Genomic DNA, 26,431 nt, shown 5'->3' on the forward strand with positions numbered 1-26,431 from the left:
AAATTCTTCGGTGGTAATTTCTGAGATTTTGGTGCACCTGTCACCTGTGCAGTGTACACTGCACCCAGTATGTAGTCTTGTATCCCTCACTCCACCTCCCAACATTCCCCAAGTCCCCAAAGTCCTTATGTCATTCTTATGCCTTTGCATCCTCATAGCTTAACTCCCACTTATAAGTGAGAACATGTAATGTTTGGTTTTCCATTCCTGAGTTACTTCACTTATGCATTTGAGAGAGCTCACAGTTCAATTCACCCTTCAGGCTTATGAGTCCAGAAGCTTTTGCACAGCCAAATTGAAAAAAAAATGACACTTATAAAGTGAGTGGAAGCCCTGATGGGAGATTTGCCTAAAGGGTAGGAGCCTGGATGTTGAAGTCTGTCTCATAAACCTATGCTCACCTCCTAGTGGTACATCTGTATCCCAGCTAAATAACACCTTTGTGCCTCAGTTTCCTTGTCTGTGAAATGGGGCTGAAAATATGACCTACATGATAAGATTATTATGGGATGGAAGTAGTTAAGGCATATATATATATATATATATATATATATCTATATGGTAGAACAGTTCCTTGAAAAGAACAATTTCTTAATATGTGAATGTTGTTATTAAACCCTAAAATTGTGACTCATACAATCTAATAAAGCTATTAATCAACCTAATTTACTGCACATTTATTTTAAAAATCCCTAAATTATGGGGGCTATTTCCATTCTGCCAGCACTGCAGGAAGCTGCAGATAGCTCTGGAAAAGAGTAAATGTGCTGTATATAACAACTTCTTTTATACCCTGCTTTTATTCTAAAATATGAGAAGGCCTGGGTGTAAGTATGGCTGAGAAGTCTTTTATTGTTACTATTAACGTGAAAATGAGCTTGTGTAATGCACTCTGATTGTGTCTAAATCATCCCAGCTCTTGGTCTGTTTCACATCGTCTCAGACAAAGAACACTGGGCCTTATCACATTAATAGGTATTAGTTGTGGTACAAAGAGCTTTTTTAGTGGATTAATTGAAACTCTCACTGTGCAAGCTTGAGGACCTCCGCTAGTGACATTGAACATGCACTCTTACAATTAATGTTAAAAACTAAATATTGTCATGGATCCCACTGCCAACATTTTGCTTAGGAAAGTCACCAGCCTGAGCCATTCTCATGTTAGAACTTGGAATCCCACAGATGGGCTGTACAGCATAAAGACTGAGGCATGGATCCTATACGCAAGCCAATGAGGTTTAGATGCTGGTTCTGCTAGCTACTAACTGTGTGACCTGGCGGGAGTCAGGGGTGCTCTCTGAGCATCAGTTTCTTCATCTGCAAAATGACAATTACAGAGAGTCCCTATCTCATTCAGTCACCGAGAGGACAAAGTGAACCAGCTTGTGTGTGAATGCACCCATCATAGAACCTGGCATGTAAAGAGTGCAAAGTAAGTGTTACTTGCTATTATTATTATTATTAGTTTATTAACTGGGTCCTCACAGGAAATACATGGTACACTCAAAATGGGATTGAATTTAATAAATTTAATAAAGATAGTAGTTAAATAGATTGGACAACATTAAATAAATGGGAGATGGCACTGCACCCAGGACCTAGCAACAGTGGGAAGCCATCACACGAACTCCATACCACTACCCCAACCCAAGGAACAAGAGGAGGGGACAGTTGCCACATCATACAGGAACTTTGGCATTAAGAAGGTCTTGACATCTGATGCCACGTAAGCTGTGGCCTCCGTAAAAGGAACACAGACAACGCCAAGTCACGGAGAGCAGGGAGAGAGGGAAGGTGATAAATCTCTTGACTTCTCTCTTCTTTTGACCCTGAAAACCCAGTGTCTGCAGTCAGAAAACTAACCAGAAGCCAGAGAGCAGACGGAGCCAGGTGATGCAATATGAAGAGGTCAGCCTACAGGTTAGAGGTCAGCCTACAGAGGTTAGAGTAGTGCAGGGTGCACTAGGGTTAGGAATAGATCTGGAGGGGAGACTGGCAAATATCAGTCCCCAAGGAGAGTGGTCTTGGGGCCATCTATATTATGCATGCAATCAGTATGAATAAACTGAGCAAATATTACCAATATAGCTGCATACCCCATTGCCAAGAAACACCAAGGGAACAAATATAACTGTGGAAGTGACTCAGTGCCTTCGAGTCTGGTTCTGGACTGCGAACAGGAAGAGTGATAATCCTAACAAAAACAACTGAATAAAAATAGTAACAGCAACTGGCATTTCTATAATACTTTGTAATTTTCAAGTTGCTTTCATGTATATAACCACATTTCAGCCTCGTAATAACTCTATTGGAAGGCAGGTATTTATTTCCATTTTAAAATGAGAAAATTGAGGATGAAGTGTTTAGTTGGCTGAGATCAAAATCCCTTGTGTAATTCTTGCTTAAATTTCCTAGAGGATGCATGAAAAATGTTGATATTACATGTTAGTGTTCAGGAATACAAGATGTGGAATTTACTTGGTTTACTCATGTGTTGTGAGGCTTGTAACGTGTCAAGCTCTGTTCTAGACACTGGGGATCCAGCAGTGACCAAAACAAAGTCCTGCCTATTTTTGAGCTGCAGTTACTTTGGAAGAGTCTGGAAGTCCTTCAAGAAGTTAAAAGAGTTATTTATGACCCAGAAGTCCCAATAGAAATGAAAACATATATCCACAAAAGACCTTGGACATAAATATTCATAGCAGAATTGTTCATGATTGCCAAAGTGTAGAAATAACCCAAATGCCTATCAGCTGAAAGATACATAAAGTCATATATCCACACTGAAATATTAGCAATAAAAAGGAGTGAAGTACTGATTTATACTACAGGAAAGAATCTTTAAATGATTACACTAAGTGAAAGAAGCTGGTCCCAAAAACTACTTATTATATGATTCCACTTATATGAAAGATCCAGATTACGCAAATCTAGAGAAAAATTAAGTAGATTAATGGTTATTTAGGGTAGGAGCAATGAGTGAATGAGAATATTGGGAGGGACAGTGATAGCAACAGGAGGCAGCCAAATGCCCAGACAGACAGAGGTGGGACCCTATGACCCCATCTCCAAGCCGAAGACAGTTGAAAACCTGAAAGCCAAGCTACAAGTTAATCCTTGGACTGGATTGAGAACTTGTCTTCCTGTTTGGCACACCTTCCTCTGATTCATGCCTGCTCTTCACGTATTTTACATATAGCTACCCTTGCCTAGTTGGTTTTCTACACTATCATGCCAACCTTTGGATGGTGTCTTCACTTTATAACCTTTTTTGCATACTCACAAACCAATCAGCACACACTCCCCATCCTGTGCCTATAAAGTCCCCAGACTGAGTCAGTATTGGAGAATATGACCTGACTTCAGGGAAGGAGATGGCCTGACTTCAGGGAAGATGACCTGCCCTTCCTGCCCCCTCTCCAGCTCCCCTCTCCATCTCCTCTCTCCACCGAGAGCTGTTTTCATCACTCAATAAATTCTCCACCTTCACCATCCTTAAATTGTCTGCATGACTTCATTCTTCTTGGATGTCAGACAAGAGTTCAGGACCACTGAGTGTGGGTACCCAGAAAGGCTGTCACACTAGCCCTTTGCCTTTGCTGGCAGAAGGCAACCACCCTACGGATGAGGCAAGGGGCCAGTGAGCTGCTGACATGCTGTGGACGTTGAACTAAAGGAGCTCTGTAACACCTCCTCTGGGGTTTCAGGATCATGGGCACCCTCACCTGGGAGCTGCCACATTTCCCTCAAGGCAACATGCCTGGACTGGCCCCAGGTCCCACTCAGAGCTTGCTCCTCTGTTGATGCCCAAAGCAGCCAGCCAGGTTCTGCAATCGCTCACTCACTTGTTCCCTTCTGCAGGGGGTTAAGCATGGCAGATTGAGTAGATGGGCATCCCTCCCACAAGTCTGGCAAAGGGGACTGAGAAAAATCCTGCATCAACAGCTAAATGATGTGGGGTTTCATTTTAGGGTAACCAAAATGTTCTAAAATTGGTCGTGTGGTAAATGCATAATTCTGTGGATACTAAAAGCCAATTGCCTGTACACCTTGAACGAGTGAACAGCATGTTATATGAATTGTATCTTTTTTTTTTTTTTCTTTAGACAGAGTCTGGCTCTGTCACCCAGGCTGAAGGGTAGTGGCACGATCTCAGCTCACCGCAACCTCTGCCTCCTGGGTTCAAACGATGCTCCTGCCTCTCAGCCTCCCAAGTAACTGGGATTATAGGCATGCACCACCACACCCAGCAAATTTTTGTATTTTTAGTAGAGACTGAATTATATCTTAATAAGGCTTTTCTTTTCAATGCACCACCCCTTGAAGTCTGAGATTTTTATCTAGTGAGATGTTGAAACTTTTAGCCAAACTTCTCTTGGTAAACTTCTTATACTGTACTTGACCCAAAATATAATTGTGAAATATTTTGGATGTTCGTCCCCACCCGGATCTCATGTTGATTGTAATCCTCAGTGCTGGAGGTGGGGCCTGATAGGAGGTTTTTTGGGGTCATGGGTGTGAATCCCTCATGGCTTGGTGCTGTTTTCATGATCGTGAGTTCTCAGGAGATCTGTTCATTTAAAAGTGTATGGCACCTCCCCCTGCCAACTCTCTCTCTTGCTGCTTTCACCATGTGAAACGCTGCTCCCACTTCACCTTCTGCCATGATTGCAAGCGTCCGGAGGCCTCCACAGATGCTGACGCCAGAGCTATGCTTCCTGTACAGCCTGCAGAAGGGTGAGACAATTAAACCTCTTTTCTTTATAAATTACCCAATCTTGGGTATTTCTTTATAGCAATGCAAGAATGGCCTAATACAAATTGGATTAGAATTTTTACATAAGCAATCACCTTGGATGTCCTGCTGAGCTGTATCTTTCTGGAGGCATTTATGAGAAAAACTGAACACACACACATATTCCTAGACCTGATTCTTCCTCCAACTTTACATCAATTTCAAATTAATAGAACTATGATTTGTTCAGATGATTAGGAACCTTTGCAGGAAAACAACTTCCTGAGCAATGCATGTTCCTTCTGATATTTTCATCAGCCTCATTTCCAAAGAAAAGGTGCCTATTCTTTTCATGTGCTCTTCACTTTGTTTTATTTCATTCTTTGATGCTAAAAGTTAAAGCGTCTTCAACTTTTGTGCCGATTTCTTTGTAGATTGTATCACTCGCCTTGCTTAGAGATAAAACACACCTGTATCTCTGGCCTTGGGAAAATCTGAAAGCTCAGGGCTGCTCCCCAGAGCTAAGCTTTTATGGGCACATCTGCCTTTCACTGTCTTGGAAGATCATACTCAGGCCACCATGTCCCCCAGTCATAGGGGTTGCATCCTAATGCCTACAAATAGCCCTACTGGATCCTCTTCCTTTGGGGGGTTTGGGATAAGAAGATGGGCATTTGCTCTCCCTTGGGAGGGAATAGAGGTAACAGCACAATTGATTTTTCAAAGATAATCCACCTCCAGGAATCTTTCTTCCTCATCTCTCAAAGCTTCTAAAGTCTTAAAGCAAATAAAATATTTCAATAATTGTGAAAAAAGTATTTTTAAAAAATCCATGCATAGCAGATTCAGCATATTATTTCAAAATTTCTCATCTTTCTTGACACCTGGTTGGAACCCGAGTTTGGCATCATTGTGTGCATCTGTTTCTGCATGTTGGTCTGTCTGTGCAGCTGGGAACAGGGAGTACAGACTGCGGGTGGGTTTCTGTGAGGGTCTGTGTGAGCATAGGGTCCATAGACTGTGGAGAGACTTAGGAAAGGCGGAAATGTTCCTTTTCGATTCCCCATCAAGAGGGAACCTGTCAAATCCAGGGCAGTTAATAAAATCCATCAAGTTGGAAGTTCTCCTTCAAAAGCCATGGAAATGTGAGTGAAGTATCTGTCTCATCCTCAGGGCATGGAAATATCTGTCTCATCCTCAGGGCAGTCCATCCTATATGATCTCATTATGCTGGACTCACAAGCCCTGTGTCCACTGCCAGAGAAAGAGGTCCTGAGGAGCAACAAAGGTGTTCTAGTTCTTCACATTCTATTTCCTTCAGCCTCTACTTGGGGCCTAGCCCAGGAATAAATGCACAGTGGATACAGAGAGTGGAATAATAGCTTTGCATGAATATATTCATCCAGAAAAAAAGAAAGATACCATAATCAATGAACTAAATGTTCATGCCATGGTGTTATTTTTAAAAACCAGCAAGTCACAGAAAGTAAATTCTCTTGAAAGTAGAAAATACTGAAGGAAGAAAATAAGGACAGAAATATGTGAAATAGAAATAAAATATACAATAGAAAAACATCATCAAATGTAAAAGATATTTCAGTGAGAAGACTAATTAAATTGATTTGAATCTAGGAAGACTGATGAAGGAAAGTAAGATAATGAATAAATTGCAAATATTGACAATGAAGATAGGGCATCATTAAAGCTCCTATGTACATTTAAAAGAATAAATTTATAATATAAACAATATTATTTTTAAAGAAAGAAATTCAGGTAACAAATTCCAAGAAAAATACTGAGAATATATAATGAATTTGATACAAGAAGGAGAAAATTGGAATATATCTGTGTTTAATAAATGAACTGCATGAATTTTTCTTAGAGCCTTATCTAAGCTAGCCCTAATTCCCTACTTATCTTCTATTATCCAGTTTTATTTTTATAGCAGTTATCACTACCTAAAATTATATCATCTTCTATATATCTACTGCCTGTCTCCTTTCACAAAAGTATAACTCTTTTTAGAGTCTTGAGACATTTTGGATATGCTTTATTGTTGATTTTAGGCAGTGGAGAAATCAGTTATATTTTTTATGGGCAGATAGTCTATTATATTTTTTAAATCTCCAGACTATGTGTTTATGTCATTATATTTATTATAAACATTTGTTTAAAAGTATTTTATTTTGATCCTATTGAAAAACTAAGTAATAGGGGATGAGAGTCCTCTCTGTCTTGATCAACTCCACAATCCTGGTATCTAAAGTAAGACTGACTCACATTAAGTACTCAAAAATATGTTTAAAGAAACAAAGGCATACAGGAAGAAATAAATTTATTCATATTATAAATAATTTCACCATCTGAGAAATTTTTATGGCAGGAAATCTTGTTACCAGTGTACAGTGGTGACCACAAATAGAGAAATGAGAAAATTTCCACCCAAAGAGGTGACTTTCAGAGATTATTTCTTCTCCCTGTCTTCTACATTTCTTGAAGTTTCCTTCCAAAATATTCTCTTGTAAATTTTCAAATATATTTGATTTTTTAATACTTCATTATTGGGTGAACTCCAGTATTTCAACATAGGCTCCTTTCTACTTTCCCTAAGTGTTGGCTGGTCTGAGAAATAAAGGGAAAGAGTACAAAAGAGAGAAATGTTAAAGCTGGGTGTCCGGGGCAGACGTCACATGTCGGCAGGTTCTGTGATGCCCCCTGAGCCATAAAATCAGCAAGTTTTTATTAGCAACTTTCAAAAGGGGAGGGAGTGTACGAATAGGGTGTGGGTCACAGAGATCACATGCTTCAAGGGCAACAAAAGATCACAAGGCAGAAGGTCAGGGCAAGATCACAAGGTCAGGGCGAAACTAGAATTACTAATGAAGTTCCATGTTCTGCTGTGCACACATTGTCGTTGATAAACATCTTAACAGGGTTCAAGAGCAGAGAACAGGTCTGACTAGAATTCGCCAGGCAGGAATTTCCTAATCCTAGCAAGCCTGGGGGCGCTGCAGGAGGCCAGGGCGTGTTTCATCCCTTATTTGCAACTGCATAAGGCAGACACCCCCCAGAGTGGCCAGAGGCACCCCCTCGACGGGAATGCATTCTTTTCCCAGGGCTGTTAATTATTAATATTCCTTACTGGGGAAAGAATTCAGCGATACTTCTCTTACCCATTTTCGGTAATAAGAGAAATATGGCTGTGTTCTGCCCGACCCACAGGCAGCCAGACTTTAAGGTTATCTCCCTTGTTCCCTGAAAATCACTGTTACCCTGTTCTTAAGGTGCCCAGATTTCATATTGTTCAAACACACATGCTTTACGAACAATCTGTGCAGTTAACACAATCATCACAGGGTCCTGAGGCGACATTCATCCTCAGCTTACGAAGATGACGGGATTAAGAGATTAAAGACAGGCATAGGAAATTATAAGAGTATTGATTGGGGAAGTGATAAATGTCCATAAAATCTTCACAATTTATGTTCTTCTGTCATGGCTTCAGCAGGTCCTTCCGTTTGGGGTCCCTGACTTCCTGCAACATTTCATGACATTAAGCCCCTTTCTCACCAGACTACTTGTGTCTCTAAGTCTGTCTCCTCTGTCAGGAATTCCTGGGGGTCCCGGTGAAAAGGGTCCTCACCAGCATCCCCCTGGCCTGTGAACCCATAGGATCAACAGTCAGAAGGTGACAGATGGAAGATGTGGCTTCCTGAGCTCTCCTGTAGGGCTGCATTTCATAAAGTCACAGGGGAAGGCTGCTAACATTGAAACGTTTTAGTATCTATTCTGGACTGTGGTTCTCAGAATTCAGGACCAAAGTTGGGCGCTGTGTGTCAAGATATCTGCATAGAAAAGCCATCCTGGCGTTCAATGAGGAAAGAAGAGAAATTAGCAAAAATATACAGTCAGGTCTTAGTATTAAGAATCGTATTTTCTCCCTGCAAAGGCTACCTGAGAATATCCAGAGACTACAGAGGTCATCAAGTTGACGCATCAATGTTTACATGTAAGTCATTCAAGATGTATCTCACTAGTTTGTGAATACTATACCCCTACCCTTTTGTCTCTATTGTGCTTTAGAAATATTTCCAATAAACCAATTTATAAAGGAGGGACCATAGGAGGAAAAGGCCAACCCTTCAGCACTGCATTCCATTTTTGGCCATACTCCTAGAAATTATAATTATAACCCAAAACAACAATCCACTCATTAACAATCTGCAAATAACATGCAGTTCAGGATGAAGTTTCTAAATTGCCTTCAGCCAGAGGACTCTCCAAACCACTTCATTGTCACGATCAACATGGAAAATCAACTTTCAGAGCAGTCTGAAGAACGTGCATATTCTTCTTCTAAATATCGTGAATATTTAAATATTGTATTGAATATCCTAATAGCATATTTTGAAGGTTTGTTTTTCTGGAATACATTTAAGTATAGAGAGTTTCATGATTTAGTCATAAACACTAAAAGAAAACAATTATAGCACTTGTCAAATAAATACATAGAACAATTATACTAGTGGTTCACCAATCCCACACTGAGGAGCCTTTTTTTTTTTTTTTTTTTTTTTTTTTGAGGCAGAGTTTTGCTCTTGTTGCCCAGGCTGGAGTGCAATGGCGCAATCTCAGTTCACTGCAACCTCCGCCTCCCAGGTTCAAGCCATTCTCCTGCCTCAGCCTCCTGAATAGCTGGGATTACAGGCATACACCACCATGCCCCGTTAATTTTATATTTTTAGTAAAGATGGGGTTTCTCCATGTTGGTCAGGCTGGTCTTGAACTCCCGACCTCAGGTGATCCACCCACCTCGGCCTCCCGAGAAGCCTTTTAATTAGGAGAAGAAGCAGGCAAAAGTTGGTCTCCTGCCCTCCTTTAACTCCCCATCTCATGAATTAGATTTTGTTTCATGAGGGCACCAAAGAACTCTCATCTCAGTCCTTTCTTCATCAAGGGCTAACCTTGTTTTAGGGACTTAGTAGAGGCATGCTAAGATTACAGACTCTGAAGTCAAAGTGCTCTAAGTTCAAACATCAGCTCTTGTACTACTTAAGATCTTTCTAAATTCAGCCGATCGCGGTGGCTCATGCCTGTAATCCCAGGACTTTAGGAAGCTGAGACGGGCAAACCACTTGAGGCCAGGAGTTTGAGACCAGCCTGGCCAACATGGTGAAACCCTGTCTTTCCTGAAAATACAAAAATTAGCTAGGCATGGTGGTGCACACATGTAATCCCAGCTACTTGGGTGGCTGAGGCACTAGAATTGCTTGAACCTGGGAGGTGGAGGTTGCAGTAAGATGAGATTGTGCCACTGCACTCCACCATGGGCAAGAGAGCGAGACTCTGTCTCAAAATAAATAAATATATCCATACAATTCACGTTACCTCCTAACTATTCCATTTCCTCATCTGTAAAAGAGGCATTGAACATATTGTAGAGTGTAATTAGATTACAATAAAATAATGTGGGCGGATAAAAGCTCAGTATATTCAAAAACTTACTATTTTTGTTTGTCTCCGCAATTCATGAAATTAGGAGCAAGTAAGTTTTGGGCTGCGATTTGGCTGTATGCTGTCTTATTGGGAAATGCCTGAAACATTTTTAAAGTATTTTATTGTTGGTTTTAGAAAGTGAGGAAATCAGATTTTTTTTATGGGCAGATATTCCACAATATTTTTTAAATCTCTAAACTATGTGCTTATGTTATTGTATTTATTACAAATATTTATTTTTAAATATTTTGTCTTTATTATTTTGACAAATTAAGTAATAAATGAAGAATCTCACTGGATTTACTGGGGATGGGAACTGAGCATGGGGGGTTACTGAGAAGAGCTGCAATTTACTACACACGACTGACACTGTCCACTGGTCAACAGCCACACAAAGGCTCCTCTACACATGCCACCATGCCCTCCTTACCGCTGGCTCAGAAAGCCTGCTTCTACGAATCTGCTACTATTTATTATATTATTGTTTTATTGCTTGAAGAACAGAAATTGGAAAGCCCTAACTGAAATAGATAACTAGGGAAGCATGACTTTCCCTTGTGTGTCCAGAAGCACCAGGTATAAAGTACACAGGACACAATCAGGGGTTAAATGAGAAAGAGACATGTTAGATTTGGTGGTTTGACATGGAGTACTGAGCTGTCACGAAGATAACGGTGGATTAGATGCAGCATCATTGTGTTCTGAGAAAGTGATCAGATGGATCAGGCCTGTGAGAGGAGAAATCTCTGGGCAGATCCTGTTTAAGTCTGGAATTATTCATTGTCCAACCAGAAATTCCAGGTCCTGCTAACAATATGCTGCCTTCATGGATATCCAGAAGCCAAGTGGAAAGGAACTCATTTGCATTTAAATTAAATTTGTATAAATATTTTAGTAAAAATAAATAGAGGCAACCTCAGTCTTGCCTAGAGTTGTTCCTCTTTGGCAGGAGAGGGAATAGAAATTGCCTATGTTATTGTGAGCCCTCTCCAGGTACCCAGAGAAGGGCAAGGGGACCCAACCTCTGAAGTAATGCATTTTCCACTGAACTACATTGTGAGATAGAATGAATTCAGACTTTCCTTTCCTCTACTTTTTCAAACCAGAATGAAAGATAACCCTATATATTTTCTAGAAATTTCTCAAAATTCTAGAAATGACCTCAGTTAGAACAGAGTGAAATGTGGATCTAATTAAATTCAAGAGATGAGGAGGTGGAGGCAGACTACAACAAGAATCAGCAATTCAGTTTGCAGTTGAAGCCACCGACTAAGTGCCTGTTCCTGGAACACCAAGCTCATTTCCACTATCTGCTCACAAAAGGACAGGAGTGTTCTAACGTAGCAGAAAGAAAGCTTAACTTCCAGTTAGGGAGTGAGAATTTCGACAGGAGGGTGGAGGAAGTCTAGGGTGGGGTCTTGGTCAGGGAGACCCTCTCTGGAATGGCTGTAACAGGGTCTAACCAGGACAGACAGTAAATCTGGTGATTGACAGCTTCCAGATGAGCGGGACCTAAAGGATTTCCAGCCCAGAGGTGTGAGCTTAGGGCTGCCAAGGGTGCAGATGCAGGGCCAGGGCAGCCTCACTCACATCTGCAGCCGTCCATTCCCATGAATTCTATGTAAATGGAGCCCCCCGGAGTTGTGCTAGGTGTGGGCGAGGTCCCTGTTGGAAACTGAACATGGCATAGTCTGGCAATTTTGTCTGAGACGGTGGCAGTTAAATATCTTCTTCAACCTTCCTTCCAGCTCTGTACAATCAATACTTCTCAATTTCCTAAATTCTAAGTACTCAACTTTCCCCATAAACTGGATCTTCAATCACTACATCTTGACTTAAAAGATTCCCTTTAACAGGGAAAATGTGTGTTCCCGTTATTGATGGAAAAAGTCAAATTCTATAATATATTTTAAAAGGTTCATTCTGAGGCAAATATGAGTGACCACAGCTGGCTCAAGGCATAGTCTCAAGAGTTCCTGAGAATATGTGCCCAAGGTGATTGGGTTATAGCTTGGTTTTATACTATACATTTTAGGGAGACATAAGACATCGGTCACTACATGTACGGTTTACATCGGTTTGGTCCAGAAAGGCAGGACCACTCAAAGTGGGGACCTGAGGGTCATAGGTGGATTCAAAGATTTTCTGATTGGCAACTGGTTGAAACAGTTATTATCTAAAGACCTGGAATTATTACAAAGGAGTGTCTGACTTAAGATAAGGGGTTCTGGAGACCAAGGTTCTTTTTTTTTTTTTTTTTTTTTTTTTTTTTGAGGGTTCTGGAGAGTGCAGTGGAGACCAAGGTTCTTATTATGTGGATGAAGACTCATAGTTGGTTATGCTTTAAGGCAATAGATGGCAAATGTTTCCTATCCAGACCTTTAAAATGTTCCGGACCCTCTGGAAAAGACCTAGTAAAGAAAGAGAATTTGCTACAGAATGCAAGTATCCCTCACAAGAGACAACTGTGCAGGACCATTCTAAAGCATGGCAAAGAAATACATTTTGGTGTAAAATACTTTGATTTCCCTCAGAGCCTGCTATCTGTCATGTGATATATGAAGGTCCGGTTGGAATTTGGTAACTTGTTGTTACAGAGAGTCTGCTCTATCAGTCTTGAGATCTCTGTTTTAATGTTAATGCTGGTCAATTGTACCTGAACTTCAAAGGGAGGAAGGTATAATGAGGTATGTCCAACCCACCGCCCCCCACTCATGGCCTGAACTAATTTGTTTTTTGTTTTTTGTTTTTTTGAGACAGACTCTCACTCTGTTGCCCAGACTGGAGTGCAGTGGCCCGATCTCAGCTCACTGCAAGCTCCGCCTCCCGGGTTTACGCCATTCTTCTGTCTCAGCCTCGCAAGTAACTGGGACTACAGGTGGCCTGAAGTAGTTTTGCAGGTTTCTTTGGAATCCCCTTGGCCAAGAGGGAGCCCTTCCAGTTGGTTGGGTGCTTAGAATTTTATTTTCAGTTTTCACCCCTCATGTTTGTTCATATTGAGGTCTATTTCTCAAATATGTAGATGCTCCTGAAAGTCAAATGATAGGAATATGGCAAATAGCTATGCATTTGATGAGGTGGTGTTTCAGATGGCATGAATTTTTCAAAGTTTCCATGTAGAGGAAATGGCTAGCAATGTGAATCTTCATGTTTCCATTTTGAAATGAAGATATGTGCCTGTCATATACTGGAAAATCAATAAAATTCTGTTGAATAAATGTTGTAGAAAGAGGTTTATAAACATTCAGAGGAAAGCTGAATTTTCATGAAATGATCCCTATTTCAGTTCCAAGGGCTTTATGTATTAAAAAATATCAAATATTCTTCTATTTTTTTTCCGTTACAGCGCTCACAAATGCATGTGTGTTCTGAGAATCAAAGGGTCAGCCTTGGACACATCTGGCATATCAAGTAAAGGATTTCTCTGTAATTTTTGAAGAGATCTGGTATAATGTGTGCTCAAATGTTCTGAAGTGTTCATGAATCACTTAACTTGTGACTGACTCTAGAACTGTTTGTTATGTTTTCCATGAAAAGTGTTGTTTACACACACAGAATCTACTGCCTGCTCAAGCCTGCCTAGCTAAGCCATAATGTTTTCCAGGGATTCACTTCTCACCATTACAGCCTTGGACGGGGCAGGTCTGCTTGACCCTGGAGTATTCTAGTTCCCTTGCAATCGCTGTTCAGGAATGTATAGACCTATGACCTTACTAAGATGAACAAGATATAAGGAGAATTTTACTAGGGGAATTCTAGTAAAAAGCTTTGCTCTTCTAAAAAAAGAGATGTAGGAAGCTAACTGCTGCCTTCTTTATGAGGAGCCTCCTACCTCATTTGATGGCACTTGGAATTTCAGGTGCTACCTTACCACTAGTCTAAGCGAGACACCATTCTGAGGATGGCTGTGCAGAAAGATGAATGGAACCTTGGACAAGCTGACATTGCTGAACTGTTGACTTTGCCAACTTAGCAACCCCACTCCCTGCTGCTGGATCTTTGGGCTTTCTAAGAGAGAGAATAAGATCCTTCATTGCAGAAGTCTGATGAGCCAGGATTTTCTGTAGCTACAGCTGAAAACATTGAAAAGATACAACTTATTTGTAAATGGCCATGTTTTACAGAAAACTAATTGTATTAGAAAAATTCATTTTCTCCTCAGAAGATCATGAACTTCTTGAGGGCAGATATTGTATTTTGTGATTCACTGATGCTCAGAACCAGGCACAGTGAGTCCTTGTGATGCTGTTTTGTTTAGTTTTGTTTTCATTAAATTTTGGGATAACTCGTGGTATTCTTAAGGCCGCCTCTTCAAGTATGCTATAGCAATTTTCTCTGCTTTGCACTCTGAAGACCATACAGGTGAATAAGATTTGAATATATCCCCAAATAACTTTAAATATAGTAGAAGAGGCAGATGTACACACAAGGTATAATCCATGGAAAAATAGGAAATAGGAAGACCATTATGATATTTTCTATCAAGCAGAATTGAGTTTTTCGGCAAATAACCATGAAATGAATCATAATGGCTTAAACATTAGAGATTGCTTTTCCTCATGTGACAGAATTTCTAGAGGTTACTGGAGTTAGTACAGGAGTTTAGAGGAATCAAGAGAATGTTTTGGAATCCTTTGGCTTTTTCCTTATCATTGAAAAGTGACCGCTGTATCTCATGCCATCCCATCCTAATCAACACAAAAATATCTAGAAGAGATGATGCCAGCCATATCTCTCCTATTATCCATAAAAGTTTGGCAAGAAATGCCTCACAGTGATTTATACATAGACTTGTAGTTTAACTTAGGTCAAACAATCACTCTCATCTTTAAAGATGACCTGAGAAAAGGAGAATAAGTCTGTCAGTCACCTTCAGTTAGCCTTACCACTGCCCGAACAAAGAACGGGCAATTTTAAGCTTGAGAAGTAAAAGAGACTGAGAAAATAGACAGCTATTAGAGAACGCCACCTACCTGATGTATGACATTGAGCTGGAGCCTGGAAATAGTTGAGGCTAGAGAGGAAGGTAGAACGAGATTATGAGGCTGTGGCTGGGCTGAATAGCTTTGTCTATTCTCCAAGAGCAAAGGGGAAGAACATGGTCCCATGATGGTACACCCTGGGCACACTCAAAGACTGTGAGAAGGAAAGAGGAATTAATTTCATTTAAACATGATCACTTGACAAGATGTCCACACTATATCTACAATAGGTTTTATATGTTTTGTCTTGGAACTTGTCTTGGACATTTAGGTATTGAAAACACTAAGATGAAGAAGACAGAGAATTGCTTCATGCTTTTATTTCCCCCCACACCCTCCAAAAGGAAGTTGTTTAACAAAGTTGCTCGCCTCTGGAGGAATAAATTGTAAATGGGATTTAAGTTTTCATTAGTAGCGTATGATTGGGTAGCTGTGTAGAGGTAAAGAACTTCAAGTTTAACCAGGACATTATCTGAATTTCCCAAAATATCAATTTTAAACATAACTCACTGTTACTAATGTTTGAAAATGCAACTTCACAAATTAATTGGGATATAATTCATAGACTACATAACTGTGCATTTAAAGGGTACAATTAAATGGTTTTATTAGGTTCACAGCTACCAGCAAAATCTGATTTTAGAACATTTTCACCCCGCAAAAAGAAGCACTGTGCCCATTGCCAGCCACTCCCATGACCCTCCGTCTCCACCCTCCAGGTGCTAAGTAATGACTAATTTACATTTTGTCTCTACAGTTTTGCCTGTTCTTAACATTTCATACAAATAGAATCACATAACATATGATGATCTCTTGGGACAGGATCCTCTCATTTACCATGATGTTGTTAAGGTTCATCCTTGCTGTAGGATGCATCAGTAATTCTTTTTTTTTAATGGATGAATGTTATGCTGTTGTTTAGATAGACCATAGTTTGTTTATGCATTCAAGTGGAGAGACATTTGGGTGGTTTTCATTCCATGATTGTTATGACTATATTGCTCTGAAAATTCTTGTACAAGCTTTTGTGTGCACACATTTTCATCTTTCTTAAGCGCATACCTAGGTGTGGAATTGCTGGGTCATTTAGTAACTATGTTTAGCTTTTTGAAGAACATTCAACTCTTTTCTAAAGTGGTTGCACTATTTTATATTCTCACCAGAAATTATGAAGCTTTCCATTTCTCCACATCCTCATCAACATTAGTTATTACTTGTCTTTTAATTGTAGCCACCCTAGTGGTTGTGAAGTATAACCTTACTGTGGTTTTGATTTGCATTTCCCTAATGGCTAACGATGTTGAGCATCTCTTCCTTTGCTAATTGTCCATCTGTGTACTTTTTAAAGAGAGAAATATCTTTTCAAATACTTTGTTGGAGAATGACATTCACTGGGGCAGGAGGCAGGGGTGAATGAGGCTAGAGATGGAAAGAGCTACACCCACATCTGAGCTTGATAGGATCTGTCATGTTTTGTCCATTTCAAGTATTCTCACTGGTGACTTACACTCTAGAAATTATTGAGGACCCCAAAGATGTTTTGTTTCTATACCTCAGGTGCATCTATATTTAATACATTATTATAACAATATTATATGATTATACTAATATATAACATTATTAATACAATATTAAACATTGAGATATTCAAAGTATTCATTATTTCATTTAAAACTAACAAAAACAAACCTATTAAAAGTGAATATACATAAAATATTTTTATGAAAATTACATTTTTCAAAAGAAAATTACTCTGAGGATACCAGCATCATACTATATTTTTGCAATTATGCATAATGTTTTCTTTAATAGAAGACAGCAGGATTCTCATCTCTGCTTCTGCATTCCATCTGAGACAAGATGTTTGAATTGAAGCAAATGAGAAACATTAAAAAAAATGAAGTAAATAAAGAAGCTATGGCTTCACCCCAGTACATTGTTGTTAGGAGAAACAGCGGCAAATCCAGGAAACTAAAGGAAAATCAGTGTTGCTAGAGAGAGATACGGAACTGGAGCTGGAGAGGGAGGTAGGACAAGACTTTGAGGCTGTAGCTGGGCTGAATGGCTTTGTCTATTCTCCAAGAGCAAAGGGAAGAACGTGGCCCCATGACAGTGCATTTTGGGCAAATGAGACTCCTGAACTGGGGACCTTGAAACAGGAGGGCCCACATTACCAGCTGTGTAGGAAGCCTGGAATGAGGTGAGGCTGGAGAGGGAGGTAGGACAAGACTTTGAGGCTGTAGCTGGGCTGAATGGCTTTGTCTATTCTCCAAGAGCAAAGGGAAGAATGTGGCTCCATGACAGCATGTTTGGGCAAATGAGACTTCTGAACTGGGGACCTTGAAACAGGAGGGCCCACATTACCAGCCATGTAGGAAGCATCTGTTCAGTGGCAGAATGCAAAGAGGATGGTAGGGGGGCACTGCCTCCCCGTGTAACCGTAATAGGTCCCTACCCAACACATGCAGCAAGTCAACACCTGGAGGCATGGGGTTGCAGCAGAGAAAGGGCTTTAATCATAAGGCCACCAAAGGAGGACGTGGGAGGAAACCTCAAATCCGTCTCTGCCAGGAATTTGGGGCTAGGGTTTGAAGAGATTTGGAGTGGGCTGAAGGGTAGAAATTGTTGATTGGTTGAAGAATGTAGGGCAAAGCCATGGGCCGGGGAGGGGAAGAAGCTATATTCTCATGCTGATCTCATTCTTCTGTGGGGGGTCTACACACTAGTTGCTAGAATTTGGGGTCTGAAAAACATCCTAAGCAATCTGTAAACAGAAGCCCCATGAGCTGACTGTCAGACGTCCTGTCGACAGGAGCAATGGGAATGCAAGTCAATCCTTCAACGGTCTAATGACCCTGTGTCCAAACTCCTGTCTGTAGGAGCAACAGGAAAGCACCAGGTGAGGACCTGGTGCTACTGGGCTTCTAGCAACAAGGAAGGGGCCAGAGTACAGCCTGAGGCATCCTTACCTGTAACTCTATTTCTGTCCAAAACCTTGTATGCAATTCTTATCAATCCTAGGGGGATGGCTTCACCCAGGGCCTGGCATGGGAAAGGCTGCTGAGGTCAATAGTGACAGCAGTGGCAGCCCTGGCAGTGGAGGAAGTCACCATGGGTGACTGAGAGGTGTCTCTTTCCAAGTTCTGTGCTGAGTGCACATTGCAGTTTGGTTTTTTTGCAGGAAGGAGATTCTGAAATTGAGTTTAGCATGCAAGACATTTATTTGGGAGTGTCCTTGATATAAACAGGGGGAGAAAAGGGGGAGAAAGCTGGCAAAGCAGGATGTTCTGCTGGGAGGTGGTCCCGGAGGCCTCAGCACATTCTGTTTGTGCTCAGGAGCCCACATGGCCTGTCAGAGCTGTGCTGCATGGGGTCAGGCATTTACTCCTCAGCAATGGTAACCACCCAAGGGGTCCACCTTGCCCACTGCCTAAACACAGTGGATTCATCAAGACAGAGGAATTGCAATAGAGAAAGAGTAATTCACACAGGGCCAGCTGTACGGAAGACCTGAGTTTTATTATTACTCAAATCAGTATCCCTGAGCATTTAGGGAGTAGAGTTTTTAAGGACATCTTGGTGGTTTGGAGGAAGCCAGTGAGCCAGGAGTGTTGATTGGTCAGGGATGAAATCACAGTGAGCCAGGAGTGCTGATTGGTCAGGGATGAAATCACAGTGAGCCAGGAGTGCTGATTGGTCAGGGATGAAATCACAGGGAGTCCGAGCTGTCTTCTTGGGCTGAGTCAGTTCCTCGGTGGGGGTCACAAGATCAGGTGAGCCAGTTGATCAGTCTGGGTGGTGCCAGCTGATCCATCAAGTGCAGGGTCTGCAAAATGTCTCAAGCACTGACATTAGGGGCAGCTTAGGGAGGGTCTGAATCTTGTAGCCTCCAGTTGCATGACTCCTAAACCATAATTTCTAATCTTGTGGCTAATGTTAGTCCTACAAAGGCAACGCAGTCCCCAGGCAAGAAGGAGGTCTGCTTTGGGAAAGGGCTGTTTCCATCTTTGTTTAAACTATAAACTTTGTTTAAACTATATAAAACTATGTCCTTGTTTAAACTATATAAAACTATATCCTTGTTTAAACTATAAACCAAGTTTCTCCCAAAGTTAGTTCAGCCTAGGTCTAGGAATGAACAAGGACAGCTTGGAGGTTAGAAGCAAGATGGAGTCAGTTAAGTTAGATCTCTTTCACTGTCTCAGTCATAATTTTGCAAAGGCGGTTTCACAATTATTACTATTATTGACTGTGAGCCACCCCTAAAAGGGCATGACCTTGGTGGGAAAGATTTTCTTCGCTGGCAACAATGCAGACGAGATTTGAGAGCTGTCTTCTGGTCATTTGTGACCTAAAGCTGAGCTGCACGTGTGGGATCAGGTGGTCTCGGGTCCACATGCCCCTGTCACCTTGGTGTTTTAAATACTTCATCTCATTCGCTCTTCATATCAACCGTACGAAGCAGTGACTTTATTTTCCCCTTTGACAGGTGAAGAAACAGACTCAGAATAGTCCTTGAGCTTGCCACTGGGAAGTGAAAATCAATTGCTTGAATAAATGTAAGGACTCAGGTAAGAGGCATGGGTACAGACCGAGACAGCCCTAATGTCCCTCTTGGTTTAACTCTTCTTGCTGCCTCCAGGTCCCTGGTTTCCCTATTCTTAGAGCATTTACTTTAGAAGACTTGCCACTGGGGCTCTTTCTCTGCCCCTTGGAGATGCAAATCTGTTCCAAATCCTCCTGCCAGAGTTAAAAACCTGGCCCGTCTTTCTCAAGGACCTGGGAGCCATTCCTTTGAAATATAGTCATCCAGGAACACGGGCTGCCCTCTCTCTCTGTCTCTGTGGGAGAGAAGGAGCCTAACTTCAGCGGGAATCTTGCTCCAAGTGTTAAAACTCCCTCTTGTCGTAAAGATACGAGAAAGTTCACTTTTCCTTTGGGGAAAGTCCATTCACCAAGAAGGATGGCCTACAATTCCCTGACCCCAGGTCTTCACACACACACACACAGACACACACACACACTTTCTTCAGAGGAGCTGTGCTCAAACTGAGTTCTGGTCTCTTTACCGTATTGCAGTAGCCTTGAACGAAGCCTTCCATAACTCTGCCCAGTGCAATTCAGTTTTGACGGTTCCGTTCAAAATCGTGGGCTGGAAGATACGCTGGAATCAGGTTTAGAAACTCTAATGCATAGGTGAATGAGATAGGCAAGGAGAATTTGGCCATATACAAGATGGAATGGGGAAGATGCTGGAAGGTGGAGACCCCACTAGGGGAGTGAATAGCGTCTCCCCAAAATTACTTCTGACACCCAACTCCTGGCACCTATGAGCCTTATTTTGGAACTAGGATTTTTGCAGGTGTAATTGAGCTAAAGATCTTGAGATCATACCATCCTTGATTTAGGGTGGGCCCTAAATCTAAATATTGGTGTCCTTATAAAATAAAGCAGGGGAAGATTTGAGACACAGGGATGGAGGCCTGTGAAGACAGAGGTGGAGACGAGAGCGCAGCTGCCACCAGCCGAGGCAGGAAGACCTGGAGGCAGGACAGGCAAGGGAGGATCCTCCCCTAGAGCCTTCAGAGAGAGTGTGACTCTGCCGGCCAAACTTCCGGCTTCCTGTACTGTGAGAGAATCAACCTGTATTGTTTCAGGCTGTTAAGTTTGTTGCGTCTGCCTCAGGAAATGAAGGCACCCATCTAAAAGCTCCATGGTCGTTACTCTGAAGAAATGTGTTAGTAGATCCCTTAGATTTGCCAAAAAGTGCCAGAAGTCTGTCATTTGTTGTCAGATCCTTTTATTTTTAATTTTATTTTTTTAATTCTTAATTTTTACTTTTTATATTTTATTATTTGTTTATTTATTTTGAGACAGAGTCTCACTCCGTCAACCAGGCTGGAGTGCAGTGGCAGGATCTCAGCTCACTGCAGTCTCTGCCTCCCAGGCTCAAGTGATGCTCCCACCTCAACCTCCTGAGTGGCTGAGACCACAGGCACTCTCCGCCACAACAGGCTAATTTTTTGTATTTTTGGTAGAGAGGGGATTTCACTATGTTGCCCAGGCTGGGCTCCACAATCTACTTACCTCAGCCTTCCAAAGTGCTGGGTTACAGGCTTGGGCCATCACACCTGGCCTTAGATCCTTTTATTTTTTATTTATTTATTTATTTATTTATTTATTGAGTCTGAGTCTCGCTCTGTCGCCCAGGCTGGAGTGCGGTGGCCGGATCTCAGCTCACTGCAAGCTCCGCCTCCCGGGTTCACGCCATTCTCCTGCCTCAGCCTCCCGAGTAGCTGGGACTACAGGCGCCCGCCACCTCGCCCGGCTAGTTTTTTGCATTTTTTTTGGTAGAGACGGGGTTTCACCGTGTTAGCCAGGATGGTCTCCATCTCCTGACCTCGTGATCCGCCCGTCTCGGCCTCCCAAAGTGCTGGGATTACAGGCTTGAGCCACCGCGCCCGGCCGATCCTTTTATTTTTAAATGTCAACAAACAACTGATGTTTTTTCCTCAGTTCTTTGCAGGCCAGCATGTAAGGGGGAAAGCAGGTAAGAAATAAGCCTCCGGGGGCAGGCACAGGCTCCAAGTACCACATTAAGAACCTAGATTTGATTTCGAATTTGAGCTGCATTGAATTGTTTCAGGTGAGTGGTGAGTTCTGCCTGATGGGGTGACAGTTGTTGGTCCTGAATATGTTTACTGTCCTCCTAATTCAAGGTCAGAGGGAGCATCTTTCTTTTTCTTTTTTTTTTTTTTTTAAGACGGAGTCTCGCTGTGTCGCCCAGGCTGGAGTGCAGTGGTGCAATCTCGGCTCACCGCAAGTCTGGCCTCCCGGGTTCACGCCATTCTCCTGCCTAAGCCTGCTGAGTAGCTGGGACTACAGGCGCCCGCCAACAAGCCCGGCTAATTTTTTTTTTGTATTTTTATTAGAGACGGGATTTCACTGTGTTAGCCAGGGTGGTCTCAATCTCCTGACCTTGTGGTCCACCTGTCTCAGCCTCCCAGAACGCTGGGATTACAGGTGTGAGCCACAACGTCCGGCAGGAGCATCGTTTGCTACTTAAGACGTGGACCTGTGTCTCAGCCTAGAAGTGTGAAAGAATGAACCTGGATAGTTGAGTAGAAGGCACATCACACAAAACACTGAAACTGCCTTTGCAAAAGAGCAGTGAGAGAAGTCTTGTATGGCTGACTCCATCTTGCCTCAAGCCTCGCAGGCCAGCTATCTTCACTCATTCCGGAGCACAGGCCAAGCTAACCATGGGAGGAATTTATAGTTTAACTGAGAGCAAGGATGATTAATAGTGCCTTCCTAAAACTAATTCCTCCTTGCTCAGGGACCAAGAACTGATGAAAGGCCTGAAGATGAGGATCATGGGAGGAGTCTGAATTCTGCTAAAATGTAGGCATCGTTTCTATCATCCTTACTACTCAGGAGTCATGTGGTCAGAGGTCACAAGATTTGAGCCGCCCCCAATTGCTCCTATGGATAACTTAGCTACTATAGAGCCTAAAATTGGTCTCTCAAGATGTTTTTCAGACCTTTGCATTCTGGCAATCAACTGACCTCACCTGGACTCATGAGTCATGACTGAACCCGTCCTGTGGCCCCACCTGGAGATAAACTCAGCACACAAGGATCATTTTCCCACACTTCTATGATTTCATATCCAACCAATCAATGGCACCCATTTTCTAGCCTCCTGTTCACCAAAGCATCTTTGAAAAATCCTAACCTCTAAGCCTCTGGGAAGACTGATTCGAGTAATAACTCTGTTCCCTGCATGGCTGGCCTAGTGTCAATTAAACTCTTTCTTTACTGCAATACCATGGTCTCAGCGAATTGGTTTTGTCTGTGCAATGGGCAGAAAGAACCTGTCTGGTGAGCATCTCCACACATTCAGGAATTGTCTATCTAAGACAATGGAGTTATCTTCACCCTCAACAAATGTCTCAACTCTGTGACATTTTAAGCAAATCTTAACTTTGACTTATGAATTCAAGAAGGAAAAAAAAAGTAAGAAACTGTGATTGTAATAGTTCCTCTGGATGTCCTCCCTACTGGAGACAGGCTCCCTTGCTGTTGTGTGGTCACTGTTCTCATTAACCTAATGAAATCTACACTTGCAAATGAAGTCCTGGGGTCCGGACTAAATGTTCACAGTCTGGCCACATGCTAATATTTCATGTGCTAGCCCGTATCTTTAAATAGACTTATGGAAATGTTTTAAATGATATAACAGAATAAAAATCAAGCTTAACTTAAAGATGAGTCTTTTTTTTTCTATATGAGGAAATAAAGCAATTGAACATTTCTTTGCACTTTATGTTAAATTAAATCCTAACATGTATAGAAAAAAGAAAAAATGCACTCTGATGATGAAGGAACTGAGTGCCAGGGTTTTTTTTTTTTTTTTTTTTTTTTTTTTTCCTGAGACAGAGTCTCACTCTGTCGCCCAGGCTGGAGTGCAGTGGTGGTGTGATCTCGGCTCACTGCAACCTCTGCCTCCTGGGTTCAAGTGATTCTCCTGCCTCAGCCTCCCGAGTAGCTGGGACTACAGGCAAGTGCCACCATGCCTGTGTTAGCCAGGATGGTCTCGATCTCCAGCCAGTGTCATTTTAGTGAATGAAAACAGTGAATCAAAACCCACAAAAAAACATTTTTGGCAATCAATTGGTTTTTATTGTATTTGAAGATAATCTCAGCCATTTGCTTTGCATTGGAATTCACTTTGTTTTGACCTGTTTTGCTAACAAATCAGACATTCAGTTTTGCGCACCCCAGGGGCAGGCAGCACATCTGTTTTATAAACCGGTGTCTACCCATTGCTTTGCAGAATACCAGACATGGGTGCTCCAATCCATGTAGTGTTGAGGCAGTGAAGTTTGTGTTCCAGGGACTTCAGAATTCCTGAATATACTGGTGTTGATAAAAGGGGATGAGATGAAGTAGAACGATCGTAAACTTAGAGGTTGGTAACATGTGTCCTAGCCCCTTGTCTGTGGTAAATCTCAGGAAAACAGTATGCCCTTCTTGGGTTTCATTATCTCATCTGTAAATGAAACTGTTAGACAACGTCAGTACAGAGGACATGTGCTTTGGCTGGAATGTGAGATAATTTTAGGTGTTATCAATCTTAATGTTAAATAATATGGCCGGGTACAGTGGTTCATGCCTGTAATCCCAGCACTTTGGTAGGCTGAGGTGGATGGATCATGAGGTCAAGAGATCCAGACCTTCCTGGCTAACATGGTGAAACCTCATCTCTACTAAAAATACAAAAATTAGAGCACACCTGTAATCCCGGCTACTCGGGAGGCTGAGACAGGAGAATTGCTTGAACCCGGGAGGCGGAGGTTGCAGTGAGCTGAGGTCGTGCCATTGCACTCCAGCCTGGTGACAGAGCAAGACTCCATCTCAAAAAAAAAAAAAAAAAAAAAAAAGTTAAATAATATTATGAGGAATAATTTCCCATTAGCATCTTCTTTTTTCCTTCTGGTGATACAGAAGGATCATCTTCTATTGTAATAGCATTTTTTTACACTTTTTGAGCTCCTATTTAAAAGAACAAATCCATGTTCAGAATTTTGGAGGTATGATTATGTAGGTAGAGCTCTATGAAATTGCTCATCTTTATTATATTTATTTTTGTGGCAAGATGTAGTCATTTTTTTCACTTAGAGTTCAAGAAAAGGTTCATTTTTAAATAGATGAATTTAAACGCAACAGTGTGTCAATTTATAGATAAATACTGAGAAATAGAATAGGTAGAACTTAGGAGTGGCAACATTTGCTGGTAGTGCATAAGTCAGTGATATTCATGGGATCCTGCAGGCTGGTGTGTCAGGACCTTTGTCATCTTAAAATTGGACCTCTCTGTCTACTGTGTATTCACCTTTCTTTCGAAAAGTGCTGTAGTTTTCTTGGAAGTGGAAAAATAAATATACCTAAACACACACACAAACAAAAACTGCATGGATCAATTTCTCTTGCAGGTAGACATCACCATGTGACTCAACAGCAGCCAATAAGATGGAAATAAAGGCTATGAAGTTATCGGATGGCATCTACAAGGAATACTTAGATGAGGAGGTGACTCTGGTGGCAATTGTTCTTTTGTCTTTCTCACCTTCCTTCTTGCCCTGTCTGGGATGCTGAAGTGATGGCTGGTATACAGATGACTTCTTGTGATGTTGAGATAAATGTGAGAATAAAAGTCAGCGATTACAGATGGCAGAGAAGAGAGAGAAAGATAGGATGTAGGTGGATATTGATGGAACTAAGTTTCTATTACACAAGTTCTACCACTAACCTCTGGACTTTATGATATGTGAGGGAGAAATAAACTCCTATTTTAGAAGAGATCTATGTTACTTGCAACTGAACGGAATGCCTAGTTGGCACATCCTATGTGCTCCAAACCTTCCTTAATTTCTTTGTGTGAGGCATACTTAGCCTTTACCCATTATTCTGTTCACATCCATTCACTCAAACGGCCTCCCAACTCTTTAGTAAAGAGTTTACTATAGTTTACTCTATTACCAAGGCAGATTCTGGAGCAAGCCCCACAAATCATAGATTGAATATCCACTCATCACAAGAGAGAGATTTGAAGATACTTCGGTCCAAACACATTTTAAATTTCCAGCATCTTTGGTGGATGTTCGTGGTGGTTGATAGGGCTTAAATGACTTGTGATTCAAGCTCCATATTACAATGTAATAGTGCAAAAGTTCGTGTTTTTTTTTTTTTTTAATTTATTTTACTTTAAGTTCTGGTATACATGTGTAGAACATGCAAGTTTGTTACATAGGTATACATGTGCCATGGTGGTTTGCTGCACCTATCAAACCGTCACCTAGGTTTTAAGCCCCACATGCATTAGGTATTTGACCTAATGCTCTCCCTCATCTTGCCCCCAGACCCCTGACAGGGCCCAGTGTGTGATGTTCCCCTCCCTGTGTCCATGTGATCTCATTGTTCAACTCTCACTTATGAGTGAGAACATGCGGTGTTTCATTTTCTGTTCCTGTGTTAGTTTGCTGAGAACGATGGCTTCCAGCTTCATTCATGTCCCTGCAAAGGACACGAACTCACTATTTTTTATGGCTGCATAGTATTCCATGAGTCTGGATTTGGTTATAGATAGAGCTGGATGTGCCTTAGCTATATCTAATGGGTTTTGACATGTTATATCAATTTATTACTGCTTTTG

At 41.6% G+C, this 26,431-nt stretch overlaps 1 long non-coding RNA gene across 1 annotated transcript in view; it reads right to left on the bottom strand.

Moving 5' to 3' along the window:
* The window catches only part of LOC126930978 (uncharacterized), an 86,865-nt gene that overhangs the window by 43,554 nt on the left and 16,880 nt on the right, over positions 1-26,431 (bottom strand). The window contains exon 2 of the long non-coding RNA XR_007717748.1: positions 15,205-15,367. This is a non-coding gene — a long non-coding RNA (uncharacterized LOC126930978). The remainder of the gene's footprint in view (positions 1-15,204; positions 15,368-26,431) is intronic.

This window comes from Macaca thibetana, chromosome 11, assembly GCF_024542745.1.
Source record: "Macaca thibetana thibetana isolate TM-01 chromosome 11, ASM2454274v1, whole genome shotgun sequence".
Lineage (NCBI taxonomy): Eukaryota > Metazoa > Chordata > Mammalia > Primates > Cercopithecidae > Macaca > Macaca thibetana.